The sequence below is a fragment of the Gossypium hirsutum genome, chromosome A01, assembly GCF_007990345.1.
Source record: "Gossypium hirsutum isolate 1008001.06 chromosome A01, Gossypium_hirsutum_v2.1, whole genome shotgun sequence".
NCBI lineage: Eukaryota > Viridiplantae > Streptophyta > Magnoliopsida > Malvales > Malvaceae > Gossypium > Gossypium hirsutum.
Genome location: NC_053424.1, coordinates 13748873 through 13756118, shown reverse-complemented (window position 1 = coordinate 13756118; position 7246 = coordinate 13748873). Strand labels below are relative to the sequence as shown.

Genomic DNA, 7246 nt, shown 5'->3' with positions numbered 1-7246 from the left:
TCTAGTCTCCTTGATGAGAGCTACGTTGATTAGTAGATTGCCATTGTTGATCTGAATAGCAATGTGCTTAGTTACTAAGGTATTGATCTTTATTTCTACCGGTATGACTTATTTTGTGTCATAAACTAGGTTAAGTGGCATATATCTCGAGGCCTATATTGTAGTTTTTTGTAAGGACTAGAAGATGCCTAAAACTTCTTCAAGTGATACTTCTTTAGCCTCATCAAGCCTTTTTCTCTAATGTTGCGAAGATATTTTTGTTGATTGTTTTAGTTTGAATGCTTGTTTTGAGGATGTGCTATAGAAGTGTGTATTAGAGCTAACATGAATATTTTGTAAAACCCTTTAATTGTAGAGGCTAAAAATTGAGTGCATTATTAATGATGAGTGTATGAGGCTTACCAAATTTGCATAGTATGTACTTGATAAACCATAATATATACATATTTTTACCCTATGGTTGGCATATTTTTGGATGAATTATTATAAGATTTAGTGAATTTGATGCTACTAATCCTTTAAAGTCAAGTTTTATACTTAAGTGAGCATAAGAAGGTGAAAAGAGCAAGAAACGAGCTAAAAACAGACAAAATAGGCTTATCTCAGTATTTCACACGGCCTAGGCACTTTCACACGGGTAAACCACAAGCCTGTGTGAAACACACGGGCATGCCACACGCCCGTATAGCATGGTCATGTCGACAAAAAACCAACTCAGAATTACACACGACTTGAGCATCTTCACACGGACGTGGCACACGGCAGTGTCCCGATCGAGCTCAAGTCTAATTCTACTTAGAAAAGTCTAATTTTTAGGGTTTTAAAGCATTCTAAAGTCTATATAAACACCCTAGAAGTGGATCAAAGGGGATACGTAGAGTAGAAGGCAGAAAATACTCAAAGACAACTATCGGAATCAGCTCGGAAGCAGGATCTACTTTAAGACTGAAGATCCATTCAATTTCCTTGGAAGTTCTTTGGGTTTCTTTATGTTTTGTTGTTTTCCCAATTTTGAGATGTTTTCCCCTATCATTATGAACTAAAGTCGTTAAATACCTAGGGGAGATGAAGCCTAAGACAGATCTTATTACTATTTGAATTATATGATAAATACTTGTTCTTATTCTTAATTGTGAGTTTTAATCCTTGTTTTAATATTTCAGGATATTAATTCAGGTTTTGATGTGCTTATTCAGTGGAGCAAAAGTCCCTGTTAAGAGTAGATCTCCCATAATTAAGCGGAGTTGCATGCAATCCTAGAGATAGGATGACATAAATCTGCCGGATTAGAGTCAAATCTAATAAGGGAATCCTTAGATCGAGTTAATGCGACAATAGGGGTTTTAATTAGAAAGAGATTTCAGTTAATCAACCTAGAGTCAGTTGTTTTTAATCTCGAGAGAAATAATAACATAAATCAAGGATTTCTACGGATTAAGTCAAGTGAATAAATCGTCTAATTCAGAAGTAATAAGTGAAGTCTAGGTGGATTCTTCCTTGGATATTGTGTTCTCCATCTGTTTTCCAAAAGTATTTTTCAACTTTCATCTCTGTCGTATTTTTAAGTCAATTAGATAATTCGTCTTAGTTTAAAAACATCCCTTTAATTCTTAGGCTAGATAATAAAAAGATAGTAATTACTAGTACTTTTAGTCCTTTTGGATACGATATTTCTGGTCTCACCATAACTATACTACTATTCGATAGGTGCGCTTGCCTTAGTCGAGTTTTTAGTTAGTTTAACGACCATCAAGTTTTTGGCATCGTTGCCGGGGACTAAGATATTAAGAACACTTAATTTTTATTACCTTAGCCATTTTTATTTTTATTGCAATTTAATTCTGTTTTTATTTTTCCTTACTATTTTTTTATTGCTTCTGGCAAGTTTTTGATAGTTTATGACTAGAAGAAACCCGTCAGGTCCTCTACTTTTTGACAGCGAAATTGAAAGCACAGCTCGTAAAAATTGTAGAAAAATAAGGGGAAGTTTACGGTATATAGTGGAAGAGCATGAGAACGACACCACTAATACCAAGGAGATGACTGAAAACCAAAATAATCCGCTGCCTCCTGTGGTTGCCACAAATCAAGTGAATCAGAATCTAGTGAATTAGAATCTTGCTCCTCGTACTATGTATGACTATGCTAAGCCCAATTGAACAGGAACTGAATTGAGTATAGTTAGACCTACTGTTGCTGCAAATAATTTTGAACTAAAACCTAACACTATTGAAATGATACAACAGTTTGTTTAGTTTGATGGTTTGTAGGACGAGGATCCAAACACTCATTTAGCAAATTTCCTGGGATTCTGCGACACATTTAAGATTAATGGCATTTCTGGCGATGCCATTCGACTTCGGTTGTTTCCCTTTTCATTAAGGAATAAGGCTAAACAATGGTTGAACTCGTTACCACGAGGGTCAATCACTACTTAGGAACAAATGACTGAAAATTTTTTACTTAAATATTTCCCGCTGGCTAAAACAGCTAAATTGAGGAATGCTATCTCTTCTTTTGTGCAGATGGATTTAGAAATTCTATCTGATGCATGGGAGAGATACAAGGACTTATTGAACAGGTGCCCTCACTATGGGTTACCTCTATGGCTACAGGTTCAGACTTTTTACAATGGTGTGAACCCTTCAACAAGGAAACTGATCGATGTAGCCGTCGGTGGAACTTTAAACAACAAAACACCAGACGAGGCTTAGGAATTTATTGAAGATATATCAATGAATAACTATCAGTGGCAAGTCATTAGAACAAAACCAACGAAATCAGCCAGTGTTTTCAACCTAGATGCAGTCACCATGTTATCAAATCAGGTAGAACTCTTAAATAAAAAGATTGATGATTTGTATGGTTCTACTCAGGTACATTTAGTGATGAGGTGTAATTCAATTGGAGGAAGAGTGCACAACATAGATTATCCATCCTTCAACCTTGGCACCTAGGAGGAGCAAATAAATTATATGGGTAATAATCATTGACCTCAAAATAATCATTATAGTAACACTTACATTGCAGGTTGGAGGGATCACCCAAACTTCTCATAGGGAGGCCAAGGAAATCAGAGACCACCCCCTCCAGGCTTTCAGCCAACTTACTAGTAAGAGAAAAAGCCGAACCTTGAAGAGATGCTAACGAAATTTATCTCGATGTCAGAAACACGTTTCTAAAACACCGAAACAACTCTTAAAAATCAGCAAGTGTCAATTCAAGTCCTCGAGACTCAAATAGGTCAGCTTGCTAAGTTGATCTCAGAAAGACTACAATGTAGCTTGCCCAACAATACCGAGGCTAACCCAAAAGAGCAACTTTATGCGATTACTGTTCAATATGAAGAAGGGTTAGTTGGGCTTAAACCAGAACCAAGGTAAGACGCAGTGGTAAGTCAAGAAAAGGTGGATGAAAGCCAGAACAAATAAAAACTAGTAAGTAGAGAATACACATCTCACGTGTCATACCCTAAAGCGACAAAGAAAGACCAAACAAACAAACAATTTGGTAAATTTCTTAACATTTTAAAAAAGTTACATATTAAGTTACCGTTTATTAAAGCTCTTTCGTTGATGCCCAACTCGGTTAAATTTTTAAAGGAGCTTCTGGCGAACAAATAGAAGTTAGATGATTCATCACATGTAGAGTTGAATGCAGTTTGCTCGACCATTTTGCAGAATAAACTACCCAGTAAATTGACGGATCCAGGAAGTTTTACTATTCCTTGTTTAATTGGTAGTTTAGCTGCTAATAATACTTTGGCCGACTTAGGGGCGAGTATTAACGTCATGCCCTATAAAATGTTCAAGAAACTAGGTCTTGGGAAGCCCAACAAACTAGTATGAGTATACTGTTGGCAGATAAAACTATTAGGTTTCCTAGGGGTATTGTTGAAGATGTGCTTGTTAAAATTGACAAATTTATTTTCTTAGCCAATTTTTTTGTCTTAGACATGGATAAGGACAGTGATGTACTCTTAATTCTGGGTAGACCGTTTTTAGCAACTGCTAGAACTATAATTGATGTTTGTACAGGAGAACTAACGTTTCGTGTAGGCGATGACACGATTAAACTTCAAGCTCGTGATTCTGTTAGACTATCTAGTGATCAAAATGAGATTACGAATTCTTTTCATGAGAATAACATCTTGGCTCAATCTTCTGTCTAGGAAATCCCTAGAGATAAAGTGATAGAGCCAAGAACAACTCTTGAGGAACGAAGATTACAAATCGATGAACTAGATGAATGGCGAACAAAAGTTAAGAAGAAATCTAAAATACACGATGAACCAAAGTAATATCATGATAAACTTAAAGGTGAATCGAATCTACTGAAGGTCAGAGACAAAGTACTGTTAGATGAAGCAAACCCTCGTGTTGCCACTTTTGAACCTAATGGAGCAATCCCTTTTGTAGTACTCAACGTTTTCCTAAATGGTACAGTCGAGGTAACTTATTCCAAATTCAGCACTTTTAAGGTAAATAGTACTCGTCTAAAACCTTATTTTGATAAGATTGATAGCAGAAATGAGGAGTTTCAACTCTTCGAACCACCATAACGGTGCAAATATGTTGTAAGTCGAGCTTAGACTATAAATAAGCACTTCTCGGAGGCAACCAGAGCACTAACAACACTAACCTTTTTATTTTATCCATTTTTAGTGTTTTTATGCAAGTACATTGACCCACACGGCCTGGACACACGGGCGTGTCCTTGGTCGTATGAAAACAGGGCTGAAATTTTTTTAAAATAAACACGCACACGGTCTGCGATAAGTCGTATGACCGTAGAAAGTACATGGCCTGGACACACGGGCGTGTCTTAGGTCGTGTGAAACCTGGAGTTTAAAGTTTCAAATTCTAAACAAGTTAGACACATGAGTATGTGGGATATCACACGGGCATGGGAGAAGCGAAGGACATGGCACATGGTCGTGCAACACGGCCATGTGAACCATATGGCCTGACAACACGGGCATGTCCCAGGCCGTGTGATGAATGAGCATTTAATTTTTGCGACAAACACGGGTAAACCATGAGCTACACAGGCGTGTGATATGGCTGTGTGGCCCAACACGGGCCTCACACGACCGTGTCCCATTTAACCCCCCAAAACCTAATCTTACTTTTGTTTTCTTTCTCCTCGCATTCTCCCAACCAGCCACCGCCGCAGCCCTCTACTCAGGCCACCTTTCCCCATCGTTCCATCGTCACCCCACCACCCTTCTCTTCTTCTTTCTTTTCTCTTGTCCCCCTCTTCCTTTCCTTTCTTACCCCTCTCCTCTTCTTCCTCTCCAACCAACCACCCGAATCCCCTTGTTTCCCCTAACCCATTTGCACCAAAACCACCAACACCTCTATCTCACTCACACACGCCCTCTACTAGCCCACACCCTAGCTTGCCCCACCCCGGTGACCTCCCCACTTCCAACCACCGCTTCTTCCACTGCCGATTTTTATACCCTTTTACCCTTTTCTTTTTTCTATGTTATTCCATATTTATTTTATTTTATTTACTTCTTCTTATCATTACTTGTATATTAACTTTCTGTTATTTATTTCTGTTTTACTTATTATTACTTTCAACTACTAGGATAGTTATGCTCTTAGTTTAGTTTCTTAGAATATAGTGCTTACTATTGATTTATGCTTCGTATTAGAATTGATTATTCAAATAATTATTGATGCCTCCAGAACATCATGAATTTGTCTATAGGTCAGAACTTTTCATTTAATTTATTTGCATCACCTTGTTTCTTGATGACTTTGCTTTGGTTGTACATAGTTGGATACTTGTACGCCCTGTTTTGGAGAAATTTTCTATTTAGGAGTACTTTAACTTTTCAAGACTCGATTTTTAGTTACATGTTTGGGTGCTTATTTATTGATGAACTCTTTTATTCTTGCAGGCACACAATGACAAACACTAGTGGAAAATCTAAAGTAGCTGTTCCCGCTTCAGAAAAGCGGAAAGGTCCTAGTACAGCTTCCTCGAACGCCTCAACCGAAGCTCGTCACCCTCTGCTTCGATTTTCCTCAGGCCCACAAGACGACTTGTTTCAGCTTCTTCGAGTACGACCATTAGGTGGGGGTCGTTGTATTGATTGGGCCACCTTGGAGCAGGTCCAACTTGCCCACCTTGTTCGATTCCATCTCGCCACTACCCCGTGGGATTGGTTCTTTACAATTATTGAGCCCATCTATTCGGAGCTTACATTAGAGTTTTGCACTACTTTCCATTTACAGCATGTGATGAATACCCATGACGAGGCCGGTACTATCACTTTTATACTTGGTAGACTCGTAAGACACATGAGTGTATCGGAGTTTGGAGCTACTTTGGGCCTTTACACGGAGGAGTTTATGTCTTTCGAGGTTTTTCTACATCTTCACTGTCACATACACCACTCGCTCTTCTGCTGTTGGACTGACCTTATGGTGAGTACTGTTCCCTATGATGTAAGTCGCTCAAAGTTGACTTCTCTTCCCCCAACACTACGCTACATCCATGCTATCTTGGCTCACACCCTGACTGGGAGGAGAGAGAGTACCGTCGTCGTTAGCACCACCGATGCTTACTTCTTATGGAGCATGGTGACTGGTCATGTATTTGATTTGGCATACTTTATTGCCCTTACTTTTCGCCACCAGACAGACTGCCATAGGCGGGGCACCATCTGCCTTGGCCCCTATATGACTTGTAACAGTCTGATTTTGACCCTAGTCAGAATAGTTATTTTGGGACCAAAAATTCGAGTCTAAAAATATTTTAATATTATTTTCTGTGTTTGTGATATGTGAATTTATATCTGTGAATTTTTTGTGATTTAATTTGTCTGTTTCTGTGCTTAATTATGAAAAATGATTGAATCACGTAAAGTGTAAAAGTTGAGTGCTAAATGTTAAAGAACCTATTTGGTTTGGCTTTTAAAATAAAGGTCCTTGCATGTCAAATTTTCCATTTAAATTAATGGCAGAAAATGATGGACATTAGTTGGTAGAAATTTAATAGTATAAGCCATGAGCAAATTGGTAAAAGGTGAAAAGAAGTTAATTATAATAAAAACAAAACAAAAGGTGGCATTATTATCACCTTGTTCAGCCAAAAATTAAGAGAAAGAAGAAGCCATTGAAGCATTTTGATGTTCGGCTAGTGCATGGTTAAATAGGTGAGCTTGTTTTGCTTGATTTTTGATGATTTTTACGTTTCTGTGATCGTTGCTTTGTGTTCTTCAAAACCCACG

General features: G+C 38.0%; 1 non-coding gene across 1 annotated transcript; it reads right to left on the bottom strand.

The window, feature by feature from the left end:
- Positions 1-2492: 2492 nt before the first annotated feature.
- On the bottom strand, positions 2493-2599 carry LOC121207649 (small nucleolar RNA R71). Its single transcript, XR_005902749.1, has one exon. It is a non-coding gene; the product is annotated as a small nucleolar RNA R71 (small nucleolar RNA).
- Positions 2600-7246: the final 4647 nt, after the last annotated feature.